Here is a 25,910-nt window from a genome sequence, read left to right on the forward strand (position 1 = left end):
TCCTAACCCTATCCCTAAGTCAGCCCTGATGTTGGCCCTAAATAAAGCCCTGAGGCTGTCCCTAACACAGGCCCTGAAGCTATCCGTAACTGAGGCCTTGACACTCTACCTAACTGAGGACCTGATCATGTCTTTAACTAAGACCGTAATGCTGATCCTACAGAGGCCCTGATGCTGCTCCTGAGTCATGCCCTGGCAGTGTCCCCAGCTAAGGACCTGATGCTAGGCCTCACTCGGGCCCTGTCGCTATCCCTACGTCAGGCTGTGACGCTGTCCTTACCTGAAGGGTACCCTGACACTGGTTCTAAACAAGGTCCCGATATTCTCAGTAACTAAGGTGTTGACACTATACCTGGGTCATGTCCTCACAGTATACCTAGTTCATAACTTACCCCTGTCTTTAGCTAAAGTCGAGCCTCTTATGGCAACTAAAGCCCTGATGCTATGCTTAACTCAGGCCCTGAATTTAGCCCCAAGGCCGTGATACTGTCCCTAACTAAGGCACTGATATGGTCCCTAAGTAAGGGTGGTACTCTCTTCCTAACTCTGGCCCTGCAATTATATATAACAAAGGCTCTGACGCTCGTCCTAACCAAGGCCCTGACAGTGTCCCTCACTAAGGCCCTGACACTACTTCTAAGTCAGGCCGTGACGTTATACCTAACGAAGGCTCTGATGCTAACCCTAACTAAGGCCCTGACAGTGACCCTAACTAAGGCCTTGACACTATTCCTAAGTAAGGCCCTAGCCCTAGCCCCAGCCCCAGCCCCAGCCCCTGCCCCAGCTCCTACAGAGCCCTTTATGCTCCTCGTAGGCCTTGCCCTGACACTGTCCTTAACTAAGGGCTTGACACTACTACTAACTCAGGCCGTGATACTGTTCCTAACTAAGTCCCTGACAGTGTCCCTGACTAATTGCCTGACTCTCCTCCTAACTCTGGTCCTGCCATTATACATAATAAAGGCTCTAACGCTCGTCCTTACCAAGGACCTGACACTGTCCGTCACTAAGGCCCTGACACTACTTCTAACTCAAGCTCTGACATTATACCTAACAAAGGCTCTGATGCTAACCCTAACTAAGGCCCTGACAGTGACCCTAACTAAGGCCTTGACACTATTCCTAACTAAGGCCCTAGCCCTAACCCTAGCCCTAGCCCTCCCCTACCCGATCCCCATCCCCATCCCCATCCCCATCTCCATCCCCATCCCCATCCCCATCCCTATTCCCATCCCCAGTCCCTGATGCTGATCCTACAGCGGCCCTTATGCTCCTCCTAGGTCTTGCCCTGACACTGTCCCTACCAAAGTCCGTGATACTGGTCCTAAAGAAGGCCCAGGTGCTCTGGATAACTAAGGCCTTCAAAGTGTCCCTTGCTCCGTTGCTGACTTTATCCCTAGTCCGTAGTTAATGTCCTGCCTCTTACCCTACCTGAACCCCTAATACTGTGCCTAACTAAGGCCCTGACTAGTGATCACTAAGGCCCTGACACTGTTTGTAAGTAAGGCCAGGAAGCTGTCCCTAATGCAGGCCCTGCTGCCGGCAATACCTAAAGGCCTAACACTATCCTGAGCTAATATACTGACCCATCTCGAACCAAGGTCCTGACACTATCCCTAAGTCAGCCCTGATGCTGGCCCTAAATAAAGCCCTGAGGCTGTCCCTAACACAGGCCCTGAAGCTCTGTGTAACTGAGGCCTTGACACTCCACCTAACTGAGGCCCTGATCATGTCTTTAACTAAGACCGTAATGCTGATCCTACAGAGGCCCTGATGCTGCTCCTGAGTCATGCCCTGACAGTGTCCCCAGCTAAGGACCTGATGCTAGGCCTCACTCGGGCCCTGTCACTCTCCCTACGTCAGGCTGTGACGCTGTCCCTACCTGAAGCCCTGACACTGGTTCTAAACAAGGCCCCGATATTCTCAGTAACTAATGTGTTGACACTATACCTGGGTCATGTCCTGACAGTATACCTAGATCTTAACTTATCCCTGTCTTTAGCTAACGTCGAGCCTCTTATGGCAACTAAAGCCCTAATGCTATGCTTAACTCAGGCCCTGAATTTAGCCCCAAGGCCGTGATACTGTCCCTAACTAAGGCACTGATATTGTCCCTAAGTAAGGGCAGTACTCTCTTCCTAACTCTGGCCCTGCAATTATATATAACAAAGGCTCTGACGCTCGTCCTAACCAAGGCCCTGACACTATTTCTAACTCAGGCCCTGACATTATACCTAACGAAGGCTCTGATGCTAACCATAACTAAGGCCCTGACAGTGACCCTAACTAAGGCCTTGACACTATTCCTAAGTAAGCCCCTACCTAGCCCTAGACCCAGCCCCAGCCCCAGTCCCAGTCCCAGTCCCAGCCCCTGCCCCAGCTCCTACAGAGCCCTTTATGCTCCTCGTAGGCCTTGCCCTGACACTGTCCTTAACTAAGGGCTTGACACACTACTAACTCAGGCCGTGATACTGTTCCTAACTAAGTCCCTGACAGTGTCCCTGACTAATTGCCTGACTCTCCTCCTAACTCTGGCCCTGCTATTATACATAACAAAGGGTCTAACGCTCCTCCTTACCAAGGACCTGACACTGTCCCTCACTAAGGCCCTGACACTACTTCTAACTCAATCTCTGACATTATACCTAACAAAGGCTCTGATGCTAACCCTAACTAAGGCCCTGACAGTGACCCTAACTAAGGCCTTTTCACTATTCCTAACTAAGGCCCTAGCCCTAAGCCTAGCCCTCCCCTACCCGATCCCCATCCCCATCCCCATCCCCATCCCCAGTCCCTGATGCTGATCCTACAGAGGCCCTTATGCTCCTCCTAGGTCTTGCCCTGACACTGTCCCTACTAAAGGCCTTGATACTGGTCCTAAAGAAGGCCCAGGTGCTCTCGATAACTAAGGCCTTCAAAGTGTCCCTTGCTCCGTTGCTGACTTTATCCCTAGTCCGTAGTTAATGTCCTGCCTGTTACCCTACCTGAAGCCCTCATACTGTCCCTAACTAAGGCCCTCACTAGTCATCACTAAGGCCCTGACACTGTTTGTAAGTAAGGCCAGGAAGCTGTCCCTAATGCAGGCCCTGCTGCCGGCAATACGTAAAGGCCTAACACTATCCTGAGCTAATATACTGACCCATTTCGAACCAAGGTCCTAACCCTATCCCTAAGTCAGCCCTGATGTTGGCCCTAAATAAAGCCCTGAGGCTGTCCCTAACACAGGCCCTGAAGCTATCCGTAACTGAGGCCTTGACACTCTACCTAACTGAGGACCTGATCATGTCTTTAACTAAGACCGTAATGCTGATCCTACAGAGGCCCTGATGCTGCTCCTGAGTCATGCCCTGGCAGTGTCCCCAGCTAAGGACCTGATGCTAGGCCTCACTCGGGCCCTGTCGCTATCCCTACGTCAGGCTGTGACGCTGTCCTTACCTGAAGGGTACCCTGACACTGGTTCTAAACAAGGTCCCGATATTCTCAGTAACTAAGGTGTTGACACTATACCTGGGTCATGTCCTCACAGTATACCTAGTTCATAACTTACCCCTGTCTTTAGCTAAAGTCGAGCCTCTTATGGCAACTAAAGCCCTGATGCTATGCTTAACTCAGGCCCTGAATTTAGCCCCAAGGCCGTGATACTGTCCCTAACTAAGGCACTGATATGGTCCCTAAGTAAGGGTGGTACTCTCTTCCTAACTCTGGCCCTGCAATTATATATAACAAAGGCTCTGACGCTCGTCCTAACCAAGGCCCTGACAGTGTCCCTCACTAAGGCCCTGACACTACTTCTAAGTCAGGCCGTGACGTTATACCTAACGAAGGCTCTGATGCTAACCCTAACTAAGGCCCTGACAGTGACCCTAACTAAGGCCTTGACACTATTCCTAAGTAAGGCCCTAGCCCTAGCCCCAGCCCCAGCCCCAGCCCCTGCCCCAGCTCCTACAGAGCCCTTTATGCTCCTCGTAGGCCTTGCCCTGACACTGTCCTTAACTAAGGGCTTGACACTACTACTAACTCAGGCCGTGATACTGTTCCTAACTAAGTCCCTGACAGTGTCCCTGACTAATTGCCTGACTCTCCTCCTAACTCTGGTCCTGCCATTATACATAATAAAGGCTCTAACGCTCGTCCTTACCAAGGACCTGACACTGTCCGTCACTAAGGCCCTGACACTACTTCTAACTCAAGCTCTGACATTATACCTAACAAAGGCTCTGATGCTAACCCTAACTAAGGCCCTGACAGTGACCCTAACTAAGGCCTTGACACTATTCCTAACTAAGGCCCTAGCCCTAACCCTAGCCCTAGCCCTCCCCTACCCGATCCCCATCCCCATCCCCATCCCCATCTCCATCCCCATCCCCATCCCCATCCCTATTCCCATCCCCAGTCCCTGATGCTGATCCTACAGCGGCCCTTATGCTCCTCCTAGGTCTTGCCCTGACACTGTCCCTACCAAAGTCCGTGATACTGGTCCTAAAGAAGGCCCAGGTGCTCTGGATAACTAAGGCCTTCAAAGTGTCCCTTGCTCCGTTGCTGACTTTATCCCTAGTCCGTAGTTAATGTCCTGCCTCTTACCCTACCTGAACCCCTAATACTGTGCCTAACTAAGGCCCTGACTAGTGATCACTAAGGCCCTGACACTGTTTGTAAGTAAGGCCAGGAAGCTGTCCCTAATGCAGGCCCTGCTGCCGGCAATACCTAAAGGCCTAACACTATCCTGAGCTAATATACTGACCCATCTCGAACCAAGGTCCTGACACTATCCCTAAGTCAGCCCTGATGCTGGCCCTAAATAAAGCCCTGAGGCTGTCCCTAACACAGGCCCTGAAGCTCTGTGTAACTGAGGCCTTGACACTCCACCTAACTGAGGCCCTGATCATGTCTTTAACTAAGACCGTAATGCTGATCCTACAGAGGCCCTGATGCTGCTCCTGAGTCATGCCCTGACAGTGTCCCCAGCTAAGGACCTGATGCTAGGCCTCACTCGGGCCCTGTCGCTCTCCCTACATTAGGCTCTGACGCTGTCCCTACCTGAAGCCCTGACACTGGTTCTAAACAAGGCCCCGATATTCTCAGTAACTAATGTGTTGACCCTATACCTGGGTCATGTCCTGACAGTATACCTAGATCATAACTTATCCCTGTCTTTAGCTAAAGTCGAGCCTCTTATGGCAACTAAAGCCCTGATGCTATGCTTAACTCAGGCCCTGAATTTAGCCCCAAGGCCGTGATACTGTCCCTAACTAAGGCACTGATATTGTCCCTAAGTAAGGGCAGTACTCTCTTCCTAACTCTGGCCCTGCAATTATATATAACAAAGGCTCTGACGCTCGTCCTAACCAAGGCACTGACACTGTCCCTCACTAGGGCCCTGACACTACTTCTAACTCAGGCCGTGACATTATACCTAACAAAGGCTTTGATGCTAACCCTAACTAAGGCCCTGACAGTGACCCTGACTAAGGCCTTGACACTATTCCTAAGTAAGCCCCTAGTCCTAGCCCTAGCCCTAGCCTTAGCCCCAGCCCCAGCCCCAGTCCCTGCTCCTGCCCCAGGTCCTACAGACGCCTTTATGCTCCTCCTAATCCTTGCCCTGACCCTGTCCTTAACTAAGGCCTTGACACTACTACTAACTCAGGCCGTGATACTGTCCCTAACTAAGTCCCTGACAGTGTCCCTGACTAATTGCCTGACTCTCCTCCTAACTCTGGCCCTGCCATTATCCATAACAAAGCTCTAAGTCTCGTCGTTACCAAGGACCTGACACTGTCCCTCACTAAGGCCGTGACACTACTTCTAACTCAAGCTCTGACATTATACCTAACAAAGGCTCTGATGCTAACCCTAACTAAGGCCCTGACAGTGACCCTAACTAAGGCCTTGACACTATTCCTACCTAAGGCACTAGCCCTAACCCTAGCCCTAGCGCTCCCCTATCCGATCCCCATCCCCATCCCCATCCCCATCTCCATCCCCATCCCCATCCCCATCCCTATTCCCATCCCCAGTCCCTGATGCTGATCCTACAGCGGCCCTTATGCTCCTCCTAGGTCTTGCCCTGACACTGTCCCTACCAAAGTCCGTGATACTGGTCCTAAAGAAGGCCCAGGTGCTCTGGATAACTAAGGCCTTCAAAGTGTCCCTTGCTCCGTTGCTGACTTTATCCCTAGTCCGTAGTTAATGTCCTGCCTCTTACCCTACCTGAACCCCTAATACTGTGCCTAACTAAGGCCCTGACTAGTGATCACTAAGGCCCTGACACTGTTTGTAAGTAAGGCCAGGAAGCTGTCCCTAATGCAGACCCTGCTGCCGGCAATACCTAAAGGCCTAACACTATCCTGAGCTAATATACTGATCCATCTCGAACCAAGGTCCTGACACTATCCCTAAGTCAGCCCTGATGCTGGCCCTAAATAAAGCCCTGAGGCTGTCCCTAACACAGGCCCTGAAGCTCTGTGTAACTGAGGCCTTGACACTCCACCTAACTGAGGCCCTGATCATGTCTTTAACTAAGACCGTAATGCTGATCCTACAGAGGCCCTGATGCTGCTCCTGAGTCATGCCCTGACAGTGTCCCCAGCTAAGGACCTGATGCTAGGCCTCACTCGGGCCCTGTCACTATCCCTACGTCAGGCTGTGACGCTGTCCCTACCTGAAGCCCTGACACTGGTTGTAAACAAGGCCCCGATATTCTCAGTAACTAATGTGTTGACACTATACCTGGGTCATGTCCTGACAGTATACCTAGATCTTAACTTATCCCTGTCTTTAGCTAACGTCGAGCCTCTTATGGCAACTAAAGCCCTAATGCTATGCTTAACTCAGGCCCTGAATTTAGCCCCAAGGCCGTGATACTGTCCCTAACTAAGGCACTGATATTGTCCCTAAGTAAGGGCAGTACTCTCTTCCTAACTCTGGCCCTGCAATTATATATAACAAAGGCTCTGACGCTCGTCCTAACCAAGGCACTGACACTGTCCCTCACTAGGGCCCTGACACTACTTCTAACTCAGGCCGTGACATTATACCTAACAAAGGCTTTGATGCTAACCCTAACTAAGGCCCTGACAGTGACCCTGACTAAGGCCTTGACACTATTCCTAAGTAAGCCCCTAGTCCTAGCCCTAGCCCTAGCCTTAGCCCCAGCCCCAGCCCCAGTCCCTGCTCCTGCCCCAGGTCCTACAGACGCCTTTATGCTCCTCCTAATCCTTGCCCTGACCCTGTCCTTAACTAAGGCCTTGACACTACTACTAACTCAGGCCGTGATACTGTCCCTAACTAAGTCCCTGACAGTGTCCCTGACTAATTGCCTGACTCTCCTCCTAACTCTGGCCCTGCCATTATCCATAACAAAGCTCTAAGTCTCGTCGTTACCAAGGACCTGACACTGTCCCTCACTAAGGCCGTGACACTACTTCTAACTCAAGCTCTGACATTATACCTAACAAAGGCTCTGATGCTAACCCTAACTAAGGCCCTGACAGTGACCCTAACTAAGGCCTTGACACTATTCCTACCTAAGGCACTAGCCCTAACCCTAGCCCTAGCGCTCCCCTATCCGATCCCCATCCCCATCCCCATCCCCATCTCCATCCCCATCCCCATCCCCATCCCTATTCCCATCCCCAGTCCCTGATGCTGATCCTACAGCGGCCCTTATGCTCCTCCTAGGTCTTGCCCTGACACTGTCCCTACCAAAGTCCGTGATACTGGTCCTAAAGAAGGCCCAGGTGCTCTGGATAACTAAGGCCTTCAAAGTGTCCCTTGCTCCGTTGCTGACTTTATCCCTAGTCCGTAGTTAATGTCCTGCCTCTTACCCTACCTGAACCCCTAATACTGTGCCTAACTAAGGCCCTGACTAGTGATCACTAAGGCCCTGACACTGTTTGTAAGTAAGGCCAGGAAGCTGTCCCTAATGCAGACCCTGCTGCCGGCAATACCTAAAGGCCTAACACTATCCTGAGCTAATATACTGATCCATCTCGAACCAAGGTCCTGACACTATCCCTAAGTCAGCCCTGATGCTGGCCCTAAATAAAGCCCTGAGGCTGTCCCTAACACAGGCCCTGAAGCTCTGTGTAACTGAGGCCTTGACACTCCACCTAACTGAGGCCCTGATCATGTCTTTAACTAAGACCGTAATGCTGATCCTACAGAGGCCCTGATGCTGCTCCTGAGTCATGCCCTGACAGTGTCCCCAGCTAAGGACCTGATGCTAGGCCTCACTCGGGCCCTGTCACTATCCCTACGTCAGGCTGTGACGCTGTCCCTACCTGAAGCCCTGACACTGGTTGTAAACAAGGCCCCGATATTCTCAGTAACTAATGTGTTGACACTATACCTGGGTCATGTCCTGACAGTATACCTAGATCTTAACTTATCCCTGTCTTTAGCTAACGTCGAGCCTCTTATGGCAACTAAAGCCCTAATGCTATGCTTAACTCAGGCCCTGAATTTAGCCCCAAGGCCGTGATACTGTCCCTAACTAAGGCACTGATATTGTCCTTAAGTAAGGGCAGTACTCTCTTCCTAACTCTGGCCCTGCAATTATATATAACAAAGGCTCTGACGCTCGTCCTAACCAAGGCCCTGACACTATTTCTAACTCAGGCCCTGACATTATACCTAACGAAGGCTCTGATGCTAACCATAACTAAGGCCCTGACAGTGACCCTAACTAAGGCCTTGACACTATTCCTAAGTAAGGCCTTAGCCCTAGACCCAGCCCCAGCCCCAGCCCCAGCCCCTGCCCCAGCTCCTACAGAGCCCTTTATGCTCCTCGTAGGCCTTGCCCTGACACTGTCCTTAACTAAGGGCTTGACACTACTACTAACTCAGGCCATGATACTGTTCCTAACTAAGTCCCTGACAGTGTCCCTGACTAATTGCCTGAGTCTCATCATAACTCTGGCCCTGCCATTATACATAACAAAGGGTCTAACGCTCCTCCTTACCAAGGACCTGACACTGTCCCTCACTAAGGCCCTGACACTACTTCTAACTCAAGCTCTGACATTATACCTAACAAAGGCTCTGATGCTAACCCTAACTAAGGCCCTGACAGTGACCGTAACTAAGGCCTTGACACTATTCCTAACTAAGGCCCTAGCCCTAACCCTAGCCCTAGCCCTCCCCTACCCGATCCCCATCCGCATCCCCATCCCCAGTCCCTGATGCTGATCCTACAGAGGCCCTTATGCTCCTCCTAGGTCTTGCCCTGACACTGTCCCTACCAAAGGCCGTGATAGTGGTCCAAAAGAAGGCCCAGGTGCCCTCGATAACGAAGGCCTTCATAGTGTCCCTTGCTCCGTTCCTGACTTTATCCCTAGTCCGTAGTTAATGTCCTGCCTCTTACCCTACCTGAAGCCCTAATACTGTGCCTACCTAAGGGCCTGACTATTCATCACTAAGGCCCTGACACTGTTTGTAAGTAAGTCCTGGAAGCTGTCCCTAATGTAGGCCCTGCTTCCGACAATAACTAAAGGCCTAACACTATCCTGAGCTAATATACTGACCCATCTTTAACCAATGTCCTGACACTAACCCTAAGTCAGCCCTGATGCTGGCCCTAAATAAAGCCGTGAGGCTGTCCCTAACACAGGCCCTGAAGCTATCCGTAACGGAGGCCTTGCCACTCCACCTAACTCTGGCCCTGATCATGTCTTTAACTAAGACCGTATTGCTGATCCTACAGAGGCCCTGATGCTGCTCCTGAGTCATGCCCTGATAGTGTCCCCAGCTAAGGACCTGATGCTAGGCCTCACTTGGGCCCTTTCGCTCTCCCTACGTCAGGCTCTGATGCTGTCCCTACCTGAAGCCCTGACACTGGTTCTAAACAAGGCCCCGATATTCTCAGTAACTAAGGTGTTGACACTATACCTGGGTCATGTCCTGACAGTATACCTAGATCATAACTTATCCCTGTCTTTAGCTAAAGTCAAGCCTCTTATGGCAACTAAATCCCTGATGCTATGCTTAACTCAGGCCCTGAATTTAGCCCCAAGGCCGTGATACTGTCCCTAACTAAGGCACTGATGCTCTAACTAAGTCAGCTCCTGATACTGTCCTTAACTAAGGCCCTAATACTATTCCTAACTCAAGTCCTGACAGTTTACCTAACAGAAGCCTCTGACACTAGTCCTAACCAAGGTCCTGACAGTGTGCGCAACAAAGGCTCTGTTGCTCGTAACCAATGCCCGGATACTGTCCTTAAGTAGAGCCTGAGACTACGGCTAACTCAGGCCGCGACACGATACCGAACATAGGTTCTGATGCTGGTCCTAACTCAGGCCCTCACACTATTCCTAAGAAAGGCTCTGGTGCTACTCCTAACTAAGGCCCTGAGACTACTCCTAACTCACGCCCTGACACTCTCCCTAAATAACGCCCTGACATTACTCCTAGCTCTACCCGTGAATGTGTCCCCAACTGAGGCCCTTGTTGTACTCCTAATGTGGGCCCTGCCATGATACCTAACAAAGGCTCTGATGCTAGTCCTAACTAAGGTCCTGACACTGTCCGAACTAAGGCCCTGACACTACACCTACCTCAGGCCCTGACACTGTCCATAACTAAGGCCCTGACACTACTTCTAACTCAGGCCCAGACACGATACCTAACAAAGGCTCTGTTGCTAATCCTAACTAAGGCCCTGACACTGACCCTAGTTCAGTCCCTGACACTGTCCCTAACTCAGGCCCTGACACTGTCCCTAACAAAGGCCCTGCTGCCATCAATATCTAAAGTTTTGACACTATCATGAGCATATATCCTGTCACATCTCTTACTAAGGTCCTGAAATTGTCCCTATGTGAGCCTTGACGCTGTCCCTAAGTGAGGCCCTGAGGTTGTCCGTAAGTGAGGCCCTGAGAATGTCTTTAACCAGGACCCTGATGCTGATCCTACAGAGGCCCTTATGCTCCTCCTAGGCCTTGACCTGGCACTGTCCCTACCGAAGGCCGTGACGCTGGTTGTAAAGAAGGCCCAGGTTCTCTCAGTAACTAAGGCCTTCAAACTGTCCCTCGGTCCTTTCCTGACCTTATTCCTAGCCCGTAACCTGACTCAGTCCATAGTTAATATCCTGCCTCTCATCCTACATAAAGCCCTAATGCTGTCCCTAACTAAGGCCCTGAATAGTCCTGTTAAGGCCCTGACACTGTAAGTAAGGCCCGGAAGCTGTCCCTAATGTAGGCCCTGCTGGCAGTAATAACTAAAGGCCTGACACTATACTGAGCTAATATACTGACCCATGTCTAACCAAGGTCCTGACACTATTCCTAAGTCAGCCCTGACGCTGTCCCCAAATAAAGCCGTGAGGTTGTCGCTAACATAGGCTCTGAAGCTATCCATAACTGAGGCCCTGACGCTCTCCGTAACTCAGGCTCTGATCATGTCTTAAGATCGTAATGCTGATTCTACAGAGGCCCTGATGCTGCTCCTGAGTCATGCCCTGACAGTGTCCCTAGCTAAGGGCCTGACGCTAGGCCTCAGTCATGCTCTGACCGTCTCTCTGTCAGGCTCTGACGCTGTCCCTACCTGAAGCCCTGACACTCGTTCTGAACAAGTCCCTGATACTCTCAGTAACTAAAGTTTGACACTATCCCTAGGTTATTTCCTGATACTATACCTAGACCTTAACCTAACCGTTTCTTTAGCTAAGGTTGAGCTTCTTATGCCAACTAAAGCCCTGATGCTGTGCCTAACTGAGGCCCTGACTTTAGTCCCAAGGCCGTGACACTGTCACTAACTAAGGCCTAGATGCTCATCCTAAGTCAGGGCCTCATACTGTCCCTACCTAGGGCCCTGACACTATTCCTAACTGAGGCCCTGACACACTCCGTAACAAAGTCCTTGACACTACTGCTAACTCAGGCCCTGACAGTGTCCCTAAATAACGCCCTGATACTACTCCTAACTCAGGCCATGACATTGTTCCTAACTAAGGCTCTGATACTACTCTTAACTCAGGCCCTGACACGATACCTAACAAAGACTCTGATGATAGTCCTAACCAAGGCCCTGACACACACTGTCCCTATCTAAGGCCTTGATATTGCTCCTAACTCAGGCCCTCACACGATTACTAACAAAGGCTCTGTTGCTAGTCCTAACTAAGGACCTGACACTGTCCCCAACTAAGGCCCTGACACTACTCCTAACTCAGGCCTTGACATGATACCTAACAAAGGCTGTGATGCTAGTCCGCACTAAGGCCCAACACTGTCCCTAACTAAAGCCTTGACACTACTCCTAAGTCAAGGGCTTTAGTTAGGTCCTGTTTCAGCGCCTTAGTTAGGAATAGCGTCAGAACCTTTGTTAGGTATCGTGTCAGGGTCTAAGTTAGGAGTACTGTCAGGGCCTTAGTTAGGTACAGTGTCAGGGGCTGAGTTAGGAGTACGGTGAAGGCCTTGGTGAGGACAGTGTCAGGGCCTTAGTTAGGACTATTCAGGTCCTTAGGTAGGGACAGAGTTAGGGCTTCAGGTAGGCTAATTATTACTTACTTAAATAAGCAAGCCTTGTTAGGTATCGGGTCAGGGCCTAAGTTAGGAGTACTGTCAGGGTCTTAGTTAGGGACAGTGTGAGGGCCTTGGTTAGGACTAGCATCTGAGCCTTTGTTAGGGACAGTGTCAGGGTCTCAGTTAGGAGTAACATCAGGACCTTCTGTTAGGTACACTGTCAGGGCCTGAGTTAGGATTAGTGTTAGGGCCTTTGTTAGGGACAGTATCAGGCCCTGACGTTCGACCAGCATCTAGGCCTTAGTTAGGGACAGTGTCAAGGCCTTGGGACTAAGTCAGGGCCTGAGTTACGCACAGCATCAGGCCTTTAGTTGGCATAAGAGGCTCGACTTTAGCTAAAGACAGGGTTACGTTAAGGTATAGGTATAGTGTCAGGAAATGACCTGGGGATGGTGTGAATACCACAGTTACTGAGAGTATCAGGTCCTTGTTTAGAATCAGTGTCAGGGGTTCAGGTAGGGATCGCCTGGGAGCCTGTCTTAGGGAGAGTGACAGGGCCTGAGTGAGGCCTAGCATCAGGCCCTTAGCTAGGGACACTCTCAGGGCATGACTTAGGAGCAGCAATGGGGCCTTTGTAGGATGAGCACTAGGGTCTTAGTTAAAGACATGATCAGGGCCTGAGTTAGGAGTACGTTCAGGGCCTTTGGTAGGGAGAGTGTCAGGGCCTTAGTTAAGACTAGCATCAGAGCCTTTGTTAGGTATCGTCTCAGGGCCTGAGTTATGAGTAGTGTCAGGGCCTTAGTTAGGGACAGTGTCAGGACCTGAGATAGGAGTAGTGTGAAGGTTTTAGTTAGGGCCAGTGTCAGGGCCTGATTTAGCAGTAGTCAGGGCCTTAGTTGGGGACAGCATTAGGACTTCAGGTAGGATAAGAGGCAGGACATTAGCTACGGACTGAGTCAGGTTACAGGCTAGGCATGACGTCAGGAAATGAGCGAGGGATAGTTCGAAGGCCTTAGTTATTCAGATCATCAGGACCTTATTTAGGACCTGCTTCAGGGCCTTATCTAGGGACAGTGTCCATGCAAGGCTTAGGAGTAGCACCAGTACTTCTGTAAGATCAGCATCAGGGTCTTTGTTAAAGACATTATCAGGACCTCTGTTAGGGACAGCCTCAGGGCCTCTCTTAGGGACAGTATCAAGGCCTCACTTAGGGACAGTTTCAGGAACTCAGTAAGAGATTGGTCAGGATATAAGCTTAGGATAGTGTCAGGACTTGCGATATTGACAGCAGCAGGGCCTTTATTAGGGACAGTGTCAGGGCCTGATTTAGGACTAGCATCAGTGCCTCTGTTAGGAACAGTGTCAGGGCCTGTTTTAGGTGTAGTATCAGGGCCTTATTTAGGGACAGTGTCAGGGCCTGAGTTAAGTGTAGCATCAGGGCCTTAGTTAGGAATAGTGTCAAGGCCTTAGTTAGGGTTACCATCAGTGCCTTCGTTAGGTATCGTGTCAGGGCCTGAGTTAGTAGTAGTGTCAGGGCCTCAGTTAGGGACAGTGTCAGGGCCTGAGTTAGGTGTAGCATCAGGGCCTTAGTTAGGAGTAGTGTCAAGGGCTTAGTTAGGGTCAGTGTCAGGGCCTTAGTTAGGATTAGCATCAGAGCCTTCGTTAGGTACCGTGTCAGCGCCTTTGTTTCGGACAGTGACAGGGCCTTGGTTAGAACTAGCGTCAGAGCCTTTGTTAGTTATAATGTCAGGGCAGAGTTAGGAGTAGTGTCAGGGCCTTAGTTAGGGACAGCATCAGAGCCTTTTTTAGGTATTGTGTCATGGCCTGAGTTATTAGTAATCTCAGGCCTTACTTAGGGACAGTGTCATTGCCTTGGTTAGGACTAGCATCAGAGCCTTTGTTAGGGACAGTGTCAGGGTCTTAATTAGGACTGGGGTCAGGGCCTTCTGTTAGGTAGTGTCAGGGACTGAGTTAGCCATAGTGCTAGGTCCTTAGATAGGGACAGTATCGGGTCCTGACTTTGGACCAGCATCTAGGCCTTAGTTTGGGACAGTGTCAGGGCCTTGGTTAGGAGTAGCATCAGAGCCTTCTGTTAGGTACAGTGTCAGGGCCTGAGTTAGGAATAGTGTTAGGGCCTTTGTTAGGGACAGTATCAGGCCCTGACGTTGGACCAGCATCTAGGCCTTAGTTAGGGACAGTGTCATGGCCTTGGGGCTAAATTCACGGCCTGATTTAGGCACAGCATCAGGGCTTTAGTCGGCATAAGAGGCTCGACTTTAGCTAAAGATACAGTTAGGTTAATATCTAGGTATAGTGTCAGGAAATGACCTGGGGATAGTGTCAATACCATAGTTACTGAGAGTACCAGGGGCCTTGTTTAGAACCAGTGTCAGGGCTTCAGGTAAGGACAGCGTCAGAGCCTGATGTAAGGAGAGCGACAGCCTGAGTGAGGCCTAGCATCAGGCCCTTAGCTAGGGACATTCTCAGGGCATGACTTAGGAGCAGCATTAGGGCCTTTGTAGGATGAGCATTAGGGTCTTTGTTAAAGACATGATCAGGGCCTGAGTTAGGAGTAGGTTCAGGGCCTTAGGTAGGGGGAGTGTCAGGGCCTTAGTTAAGACTAGCATGAGAGCCTTTGTTAGGTATCATGTCAGGGCCTGTGTTATGTGTAGTGTCAGGGTCTTTGTTAGGGACAGTGTCTGATGTGAGTTAGGAGTAGTTTGAAGGCTTTAGTTAGGGCCAGTGTCAGGGCCTGAGTTAGGAGTAGTCAGTGACTTAGTTAGGGACAGCATTAGGGCTTCAGGTAGGATAAGAGGCAGGACATTATCTACAGATCGAGTCAGGTTATGGGCTAGGGAAAATGTTAGGAAATGAGCAAGGGATAGTTTGAAGGCCTTAGTTATTCAGAGCATCAGGGCCTTATTTAGGACCAGCGTCAGGGCCTTATCTAGGGAAAGTGTCAGGCCAGGCTTAGGAGCAGCACAATTGCCTCTGTAGGATGAGCATCAGGGTCTTTGTTAAAGACATTCTCAGGGCCTGTGTTAGGGACAGCCTCAGGGCCTCACTTAGGGACAGCGTCAAGGCTTACATCAGGAGAGTTCTAGGACGTTATTAAGACATTTGTTAGAATATATTGTCAGGATAGTGTCAGGACTTTAGATATTGACGGCAGCAGGGCCTTAGTTAGGGTCAGTGTCAGGGCCTTAGGACTAGCATCAGAGCCTTCAAAGGAATCGTGTGAGGGCCTGTGTTAGGAGTAGTGTCAGTGCTTTAGTTAGGGCCAGTGTCAGGGCCTGAGTTAGGTGTAGTGTCAGGGCCTTAGTTAGGGACAGTGTCAGGGCCTTAGTTAGGACTAGTGTCAGAGCCTGAGTTAGGAGTAGTGTCAGGGCCTTAGGACTAGCGTCAGGGCCTTCTGGTACGTACAGTGTCAGAACCTGAGTTAGGAATAGTGTTAGGGCCTTAGTTAGGAAGAGTATCAAGCCCTGACCTAGGAGAAGCATCTAGGCCTTAATTAAGGACAGTGTCACGGACTTGGGACTAAATTCAGGGCCTGAGTTAGGCGCAGCATCAGGGCTTTAGTTATCATCAGAGGGAGGACATTAGCTAGTGACAGGGTCAGGTTAACATCTAGGGATCGTGTCACGACGTTAGTTACTGAGAGTACCAGGGCCATTTTTAGAACCAATGTCAGGGCTTCAGGTAGGGACAGCGTGAGAGCCTGACTTAGGGAGAGTGACAGGGCCTGAGTGAGGCCTAGCATCAGGCCCTTAGCTGGGGACACTGTCAGGTCATGATTTCAGAGCAGCATCAGGGCCTTTGTAGGATCAGTATTAGGGTCTTAGTTAAAGACATGTTCAGGTCCTGAGTTAGGAGTAGGTTCAGGGCCTTAGTTACGGAGAGTGTCAGGGCCTTAGTTAGGAGTAGCACCAGAGCCTTTGTTAGGTATCGTGTCAGGGCCTGAGTTAGGACTAGTCAGGGCCTTAGTTAGGGACAGCATTAGGGCTTCAGGTAGGATCAGAGGCAGGACATTAGCTATGGATCGAGTCAGGTTAAGGGCTAGGGATTATGTTAGTAAATGAGCAAGGGATAGTTTGAGGGCTTTAGTTACTCAGAGCATCAGGGCCTTATTTAGAAGCAGCGTCAGGGCCTTATCTAGGGACAGTGTCCGGGAAAGGCTTAGTCGCACCACAAGTGCCTCTGTAGGATCAGCATCAGAGTGTTGGTTAAAGATATTATCGGGGTGTCTGTTACGGACAGCCTCGGGGCCTCACTTAGGGACAGCATCAAGGTTCACTTAGGGAGAGTTTCAGGACTTCAGTAAGAGATGAGTCAGGATATAAGCTTAGGATTGTGTCAGGATATAGATATTGACAGCAAGTCTTTATATAGGGACAGTGTCAGGGCCTGAGATAGGAGTAGCATCGGTGCTTTTGTTAGGTTAGGGTTAGGGTTAGAGTTATGGATAGAGGTTTTGGGTTAGAGGTTTAGGGTTAGGGTTAGGTGTTAGGGTTAGGGTTAGCGTTAGTGTTAGTTATGGGTAGGGTTAGTTAGGGTTAGGGTTGGGGTAGGGTTAGGTTTAGGGTTAGGGTTAGGGATTAAGGTTTAGGGTTTAGGGTTAGGTTTAGGGTTTTAGGGTTTTAGGGTTTTAGGCTTTCAGGGTTAAGGTTTAGCGTTAGGGTCAGGGTCAGGGTCAAGACTAGGGTTTTGGGGTTAGGGTTTAAAGGTTACAGTGAGGGTTAGGGTAAGAGGGTAGCCTTAGGGTTAGCATACGGGTTACGGTACAGGTTAGGGTATGGCTACGGCTTAGGCTTATGGTATGTGTTAGGGTACAGGTTAAGCTTAGGGTATGGATTAGGGTTAGGATACAGGTTAGGGTACAGTTTAAGTTGAGGGCACGGGTTAGGCTTGGGGTATGGGTCGGGTTAGGTTTAGGGTTTAGTGTTTAGGGTTAGGGTTAGGGTGAGCGAACGGGTAAGGTTTATGGTAAAGGTGAGTGTTAGGGTTGTGTTAAGGTTAGGTTTAGGGTTATGGTAAGGGTTAGAGTTAGGGTCACGGGTTAGGGTTAAGGTTAGTGTTAGGGTTAGTGTTAGTGTTGGGTTAGGGTTAGGTTTAGGGTTAGTGGTTAGGGTCAGGGTCAGGTTAGGGTTAGGGTTAGGGTATGGGTTCGGGTTTGGTATGCCTTAGTTTTAGGATTCGGGTATGGGTTAGGTTATGGCTACAGTTTAGGGTTAGGGTATTGGTTAGGGTACAGGTTAGGGTATGGGTTAGGGTACGGGCTAGGGCTAGGGTACAGTTTAGGGTGTGGAGCAAGGGTGTCCTGAAGGGAGTGGCTTGGGGTCAGGAGGCGGTGGAGAGTGTGTTTCGTGGGAGAGTCTTGCACACCTGTGACATTTCGTTCTTGGGGTCAGCACGGCAGTGTGGATCCACCATCTGCCCATTTTTCTGTTCCTTCATCGCTCACTCATTCCCTTGCTCATTCGTTCATTGACCCTCTCGATCCGTGACTTGAGCAGTTACTAAGGGTGTACTGTCTGCAGCAAAACACAGGACGCAGAGGGCCCGAGAGATCTGGCCATCGGTAAGACTCAGGCCTGCTCAGCGCATCACTCACGGTGAGCCCGGGAGTGAACTGTGCACCAGGGCGGTGGCTCCAGGGGGACGAGAAGACCATGGAACTGGAGTGCTGCCGCTTCCCGCCTCCTCTCCCTCAGGCTCCCTGGCCTGCCCTCATCCCTGTGGCACAGCTCTGTGTTTGGTCACCCTTTGTGTGGTAGAGGCCTGGAGGTGATGGTCAGTGTCCTCATGGGAGGATCCTGCTGCCCACAGAGCACCTGGGACTCTGAATCCAAGTTCAGCAAGGGGAATACTCTGGAACTTTCTGACCCTCCAGGCACCAGAAGCCTGGGAGCTTGGCTGGGCTCCCATACCCACTTCTTATGCAGTCTCCCTGGATCCCCTATCCCACCACAGTGAGTATCCAGAAGGTGCTTTGTGAGGCCCTTTCCAGTCTGGGCAGCACCAGGGCCCTGGGGCTCTTCCAGGCCCAGAGCATCTCTGAGTATGTTCCAGTGTAGTGAAAAATTGACAGTTTTCACACAGTGTAGAACAAGCCTGGCAGTTATTTATGGTTTGTGTTGTGTGTGATTTTTTATGGTCTTGGAGGGTCCTGTCATTTTTTTTATGCATCAGCACATTTTCCCACAGCACGTGCTTGAGTCCACAGGCTCAGGGGGTATTCCTGGGTTCTCTGGTCAGGAAGGCCCAGTCAGACTGGAGGGGAGACTGACCACATCCAAGGCCTGGTCCTTGTCAGGCAGAGGGCAGGAGATAGTCCAGTTGAGGTAGGATTGAGGCTCATTCCAGGAGGGTCATCCTGACTGTGGTCTAAAGAGATGCTGCTGCTTCTGGGAATATTTTTTTTAGAGGAGAAAAACAGATGTTGTATAGAGCATGACTTGGACTAACAGGCAAAGGCAAGTCCGTGCAGGCCTGCGAGAGGGGGATCATGTCTCCCAGATCTTCATGGACTGTAGACCCAGCACCTCTGCAATCAGCCCCAGGTGGAGCAGCATTAAGACATAGAAGAAGTGGACTTGGGTCAGACTGCAGCTTTGTGATTGTGCACAGAGACGGCTGACTGTTTCCCAACTCCAGGGTTCTAGAACTGGGGCCTCTGGAGGGCATAGGCATTCAGGAATATGGTGAAGTGCTTATGGAAGAGTAGATAGCAAAATATAAGCCTCAGCCCACAGCAAGATACCATGCAAGATAACACAAGACCCCCAGTCCGGAAGTAGCACAGACATGACCTGCAAGTGACACTCAGACTTGCTTCTCCCACGAGCGTCTGGGGCAGCGGAAGGCTCGGCTGAGGCAGCTGAGGAGGCTGGGTCTGTACCCCACGACTGGGCAGGGCAGAGCGTGCTTGAGCCTTCAACTAGCCTCTGTGACAGATGCAGGGCCGTGACCATCTTTATTTCCCAGGGACCATCTGCTGTCTCCTCATTCTTGGGGAGGGTGAAACAAAAACAAACTTTGTGAAATTTCCTGAGCTTTTGTGTGTATGTGTGTGTATTATGTGAGTGTGCGCAAGCATGTGCATGTGTGTGCTGTCTGTGCACAGGTCTGTGTACATCCGAGTGCATGTGAGTGTGTTTATGTGCAGGCAGGCACATGTGTGTATGCACGTGTTTTTGCATGCGCAGCACGTGTGATTGTGTGCCTGTGTGTGACTGCAGTCCATCTTTTCATGTGTGTGTGTACATGTGTGTGAATGTCGGTATGCTTGGGCATGTACGTGCACATGTGTGTACACGTGCGTGCTGTGGGGGGATGAGGAAGACATGGAGTTGTTGCTTTCTGGTGCCGCCTTCCCCCACCCTCCCTTTTGCTGTTGCCTCAGCACTTTGTGGTGAAGTGTAGAGACTCAAAAGGAGGACCACTCCCCGCTACCGTGAGTGATCTGCCTGCTCATCCTCACGGTCATCCATCTGTCCAGTAAACATCCCTGAGCCTGTGCCATGTGCTGGGGCCTGGGGTCCACAGTGAAGCAGGCGCATGCTCTCAGCTGTGCTCAGCCCAGCCGGGCGTGGGACAGAGGAGCTGCAGGCCAGGTGTGTCTGTGGAGGGAGAGGTTACCTCTGGCTGGTGGGTCAGCGGAGGTGGCAGCTGACCTGAACTGAAGGAGCGGGATGGACGGAGCTCGCTCTAGAGGAGGGTGGGGGCAGGGGGCAGGGGAAGGGGCTGGGTGCCTGGCTCGCGGGGAGGACGCATCGCAGAGGGGCTGCAAGGGTGGCCAGACAGCTAGCTTGGACTTCGTTTTATAGACAGAACAGTTTTGGAACCAGAGTGACAGGATTAAGCCCACATTTTTCCTCTGGTGGTGGCTGAGGGGTTTGATGGTAGAAGAGAGAAGCTGGGCCGAGGAACAGGGGTGACGGTAGGGGCTGTGCCTCTGCCAGGCTTCCAGCCTCTTTGTGGTGGTCCCTTGGGTCCACAAGGTTAGCACGCACCTTGTGTGAGGCCGGAATGGGGCTTCCTCTTCATTCCCTCTTTCCCAGAAGTAAACGCAACACAGTTTGGAGTTGGTGAGACTGAGGGGGCCATCTTGCAGGAAAGGCAAGCGTCAGCGTTGGCTGGGGTGCCTACCCGGGGTCAAGGGGGAACCCTTAGCCAGACCCGCAGACCCCAGGGAAGGACACGGTGTGCTCAGAGAGGCAGGGATAATCAGGAGAGCCAGGTGTGCAGAGAAGGCTCGGCCAAGGGGGCCCTGGGGGCTCAGGCACTCAGGGAGTGAGGGGAGGGGTGGCCAGACAGCCGTGAATGAGGCCCAGGGGTCGACGGGGTCGTGCTGTGTGCAGGGTGGACACACAGGGCCCGAGGCTGTTCTGTAGGGAACGTCTCCCGGCTGCAGTGGGCTCTGGAAATTGTCTGCGGGTTGCCATGCCTCCTGGGGCTCTCCGGCCCAGGCCCTAGCCGGGAGCTGCCTGTCCAGCCTACCCCGGCTCCACCTCCAGACTGCGCAAGGCTGGGCGGGCGGGATGGGCTCCTCGTGTCTCAGTTGCCATGACCTGTGACGTTTCCTTTCCAGTTGCCAGATTCATTATAAGGATATATGTACAGTTTGTTGCGTTGTTTTGCGCCACCCGTTGGCTTAGGGAAGATCTGCCCTAGTAGGTTGGCCTGCAAGGTGTGCTACTTCAGAGCCTCCATCTGACATACTCTTCCCTGTCCGAAATGCAAACACAGCACACACTCCCTGCCTGGTTTGGGAATGATGACACCTCACCTCTCGCCCCTCCTACCCTGTCCTGCCCACAGTCCAACCTCAAGGACACTTTGGTTCCCCATCTGACTCCCGACCCCTCCAGCTGGCTGGGGACAGGTAGCCTCATGAGACAGTGCGCACAAAGTTTTCTGGCCAGGCTGTGAGGATGCGGACCAGGTCCCACCTGTGCCAATGAAGCAGGCATCTCACCTGGATTTGTCTCCGGGCTCTTGAAGGTGGACTGAAGGTCAGACAGTCCAGAGGCCAAGGGCCCCAGAGGAGGGGGGTGTGGGCGCAGGTGGACCAGGAGCAGCTGCCCCTCTGTTCAGGAGAGTCCAACAACCCAGACTTTCTGGTTCCTGGGGGGAGGAGAGGGCAGAGGCAGTGGGGGCCCAAAGACAGGTCCTGCTTCACCTCTGGATGGAGCCACTCAGCTGAGCCCAGGTTTTGAGGGATTAGAGTTAAAGGATGCAGGCTAGAGGGTCAGGGTTAGAGGGTCAGGTTAGACGGTCTGAGTCAGGATCAGGGTAAGGGTTAGGAGTTTACAGGTCAAGGTCGAGTATCTAGGGGCTAGGGGTTAGGAGCCTTAGGGTTTAGGATTAGAGATGAGGAGGTTAGGGTCAGGGAGTGAACAGTAGAGATTTGGGCGTTAGGGTTAGTGGGTTGGTGTTAAGCACAGCTGGCTCACGGCCCCCCTAACCCCACACCTCTGAGTCCTGTAGGGTGGACAGGACTTGCCCGGGGTCACTCACGAGTGTGGGGTTCACCTGGGCCGCTGGTTATCTACCCCCATCCTGGAACCTGAGAGCAGAAGAACGAAACGTCTGCTCTGGTCACTGACTGTTTCAAATCCACCTCAACCTCAGTCAACGACTGTTAGGGCCTCAGCAGCCCACAGGGTTTCCTCCTACCATCTGAACTGGAAAGAGTAGTGCTGGCCCCACTTGGCCTGGGCAGCCCGGGTCCAGCACAGGCCTGACTGAGCTCACTCCATGGTCATGTTATGAATTTATACAGAACTTGGTGCAGCGACCTGCCAGCCCCCAGGTGCTGCCTCCTGAGGGCTGCTGGGGCCCTCCTGGGAGTGCAGGCATCCTTTGTCCCATCTGAGTGGGCGTCAATAGACATCAAGTCTCAGGACAGCCCTTGACCTCTGACCATCCAGGCAGTCATCTGTGGTCCTCCAGCTCAAGCCAGTCCGGTCCCTGTCAAGTCTCTGTGGCCAATTACTGAGCTGACCTTGCTGCTGGGCAATTGAACAGCTACCTGGGCAGCACAGACAGCCCTTTGGGATGTTTCAGTTACTAACATCCTTGTGGTTGAGAAAAGGGCCTCCCCCTCTCACAGGCTCATAGCCTGCCAAGCGAGGTAATAACCGTCTAAACATTTGAGTGTGTCCCTGACACAACAACCATACAGCAGTTGTTGGCCTTGCAATGGCCTTGGATGGCCTTGCAATCCTTTGGGCTTCCAGCTGTAACAAACTTTTGATATTCATACTCATTAAGAGTCAGAGATACGGGAGCAACTGGGCCACCCAGTGGACAGTTTCACACTGAGGCTGCATGGTGTTGGAGAGCCACGTGCACCCATGTGGTCTGTGAAAGCTGCCAATGATGGATTCCATGATACGGCATAATCCTTGAGCCTCCCACTGCTTCACTGAGCAAGAATTTCCTAACCACCATAGCATTTAGTCTCTGCTCTTTGTAAAGGAGGGAGGAGACTGGATAAATGAGCAGTATTGTTCTTGGGGGATGGGTGAGTCATGTGGCCAGGGGGCAGGTGTGACTCCTGGGCTCCCGCCACCAGAGACATCAAGGAGGGCTGTGCCTTTTGCAAGAGGAAGAGGTTCTTGCTGTTGTGGACGGACAGCAAGAGCACTGGATGGGTGGCTGCAGCCCCTGACCCTAAATCAGCCCCTTCCTTCCTTGGCCTTCAGATCCCACAGCTGTGCAGTGGGCCGTCAGTGATGTGGAATCTGCCGCTTTCCCCAATCCAGCATCTGTTCTCATGCCAAAGTCCAGAACCTCAGCTTTCCTTTGGGAACTTCTTACCTGTTTCCAGTCCAAACAGTTCCAGAGGGCTGATGTACGTTCCACCCACCTTGAAGACGGGCATATGATCCACATTTAGCCAATCCCATGTTGCATCCTATGGGTGCTCTGATGGGTTCAAGGACGATGCTATGATCCAAACCAGGCCAATGACGTTTATTTTATTTTATTTTTTGGCCATACTGTGCACGCGGGATTTTAGTTCCCTGACCAAGGATCGAACTTGTGCCCCTTACATTGGGAGCTCAGAGTCTTAACCACTGAACCACCAGGGAAGTCCCATCCCCTCATTTTCAAAACTGCTATGGATTTAAAGCACACAAGATGGTTGTGATATGAGTGGGCTTTTCAGTATGACTTCTTTGACTTAGAATCTTTTTCAATGTTTATCCATGTTGTAACATGGATTATCAGTGCTTCATTCATTTTTTTTTATTGTGGTTGAAAATACGTAACATGGGGATGGGGCGCAAGTGGAGGGAACAGCCCAGATGCACAGCATTCATGGACCCTGTGGACTGGAGGGACTCGTGAGAGCCGGAGCCCAGAAATCCGGGAACGGTAAGACACAGCGTCCCCTCCAATTCCCGTGAGCACCCCTTGCTCCATCCTGCGCCCAAATACCTCAGCTAGGCCCTCTCTCCACTCTTGACACTCCAGACTCAGCCGGGACAGACCTCCGCAGCCGCCGCTCCCCACCCTGCAGGAGAAGCTCAGAGGTCCTGTCCCGCTTTCCTCTGAGGGACTCTCTTTGGTGACCACAAAAGGATTTGGTCGCTCCGGACAAAGCTGGTAGAGGAGAGCGGGATGGCTGCGCCCGGCACGCCACGCCTCCTCCTGACCTTCGACTTGGACGAGACTATCGTGGACGAAAACAGCGCCGACTCCGTCGTGCGCGCGCCGCGGCGGGCCAGCGGCTGCCTGAGAGCCTGCGTGCCACCTAGCGCGAGGGCTTCTACAACGAGTACATGCAGCGCGTCTTCCAGTACCTGGGCGAGCAGGGCGTGCGGCCGCGGGACTTACGCACCATCTACGAGGCCATCCCCCTGTCGCCCGGCACGGGCGAGCTGCTGCAGTTTGTGGCCAAGCAGGGCACCTGCTTTGAGATTATTCTCATCTCAGACGCCAACACCTTTGGCGTGGAGAGTGCGCTGTGCGCCGCCGGCCACCACGGCCTGTTCTGCCGCATCTTCAGCAACCCGTCGGGGCCCGACCCTTGGGGGCTGCTGGCGCTGCGGCCCTTCCACGCGCACAGCTGCGCTCGCTGCCCCGCCATGTGCCAGCACAAGGTGCTCAGCGACTATCTGCGCGAGCAGGCGCACGACGGCGTGGCCTTCGAGCACCTTTTGTACGTGAGCGACGGCGCCAACGACTTCTGCCCCATGGGGCTGCTGGCAGGCGGCAACGTGGCCTTCCCGCGCCGCCACTACCCCATGCACCGCCTCATGCAGGAGGCGCAGAAGGCCGAGCCCAGCTCCTTCCGCGCCAGGGTGGTGCCCTGGGAAACCTCCACCGAAGTGCGCCTACACCTGCATCAGGTGCTGAGGACGTGGCCTGCAGGGGCCAGCCGGGCGGGGAGGGGGTGGGGCGGTGGGGGTCGGGAAAGAGAAAGCTAGTTTTGTTACTCCCTTTCCCTTTCGTTTTGGTATATCCCTCCAGGATTTCCCGGAATCCCAGGTTGGTCCATTTGGGGACTGGAGGAGGGAGTTGGGAGCTGTCCCCATCTGTGCAGTTAACCGAGCTCAGCTGCCTCCCCCAGTCCCACTGCAAGCGAATTCCGGAGTGTGGCCGCACCAGGGTGGCGCGCATATCTGAGCAGGCAGCAGTGTTTCCACAAACCTTGTCCTCCCAGCTGGGAGGACAGGGTTCCCTGTCAGGGTCAAGAAGGAACATGTCCCGCCACGTTGTGGTTAACTGTTGCCTTGGGCTGCGTGGCCTCCCTCCTCCAGTCTTCTGTCCAGAGGACCTAGGCCCCGAAATGTACCCCCCGACCTCCCCCGCACCGGACTCCCCACAGAGAGAGGTGTTCCCTGCCGACGGTCCCAGGCCTAGATCGTGCTTTACCTACTGTGACCCTACACTACACTCCTTGCCCCCCGCCCCCCCACCCTGTTAGCATCCCCACAGCATAAAAAGCTAGAGGGAACAGTCACCTCCTGTTGGTGGAAAGAGGTAGCACACTGTCCCGGGGCTCGGGTCTGGCCAGCCAGGGACCTCAAAGAGCCCGAAGATGTCTCCTTGCACCCCAGCCTCGTCTATGCAGCAAGAAACCAGGGACTTACCCAAAGTCGCCCCACTGACTGGGCCTTTTGAGTCCCCCTCCTCCTGTATGGAACAGAAAGCCATGATGCTGTAAAGCAGAGCCAGTGGAAACCCAAGTCTCACCTCCCTCTTTTGGAGTTTCAGAGCTGTGAAGGAGGTGAAGGGGCAGAGGTGAGCGAGATGTCTCACGCTGCCGTCTGGGGGATGAGGGCGAGGTGAACTCTGCTCTCAGAGAGCCCCACCTAAGTGAGGGAGCTGGTCCCCACTCTTGGAGGAGTGCGCAGCCTGGGGAACCAAGACTGAATACATAACAAAGCAGGCAACAGGCAAAAGAGCAGGGTGCGGCCCACCTTCACAGAGGGG

General features: G+C 52.4%; 1 pseudogene across 1 annotated transcript; it reads left to right on the forward strand.

Moving 5' to 3' along the window:
- The first annotated feature begins 24,092 nt into the window (after window positions 1–24,092).
- LOC307059020 (phosphoethanolamine/phosphocholine phosphatase-like) lies at window positions 24,093–25,641 on the forward strand (annotated as a pseudogene). The gene is made up of 2 exons: window positions 24,093–24,823; window positions 25,624–25,641. The product of its transcript is annotated as a phosphoethanolamine/phosphocholine phosphatase-like (transcript).
- Window positions 25,642–25,910: the final 269 nt, after the last annotated feature.

The sequence above is a fragment of the Hyperoodon ampullatus genome (genome assembly GCF_949752795.1).
Source record: "Hyperoodon ampullatus genome assembly, chromosome: 10".
Lineage (NCBI taxonomy): Eukaryota > Metazoa > Chordata > Mammalia > Artiodactyla > Ziphiidae > Hyperoodon > Hyperoodon ampullatus.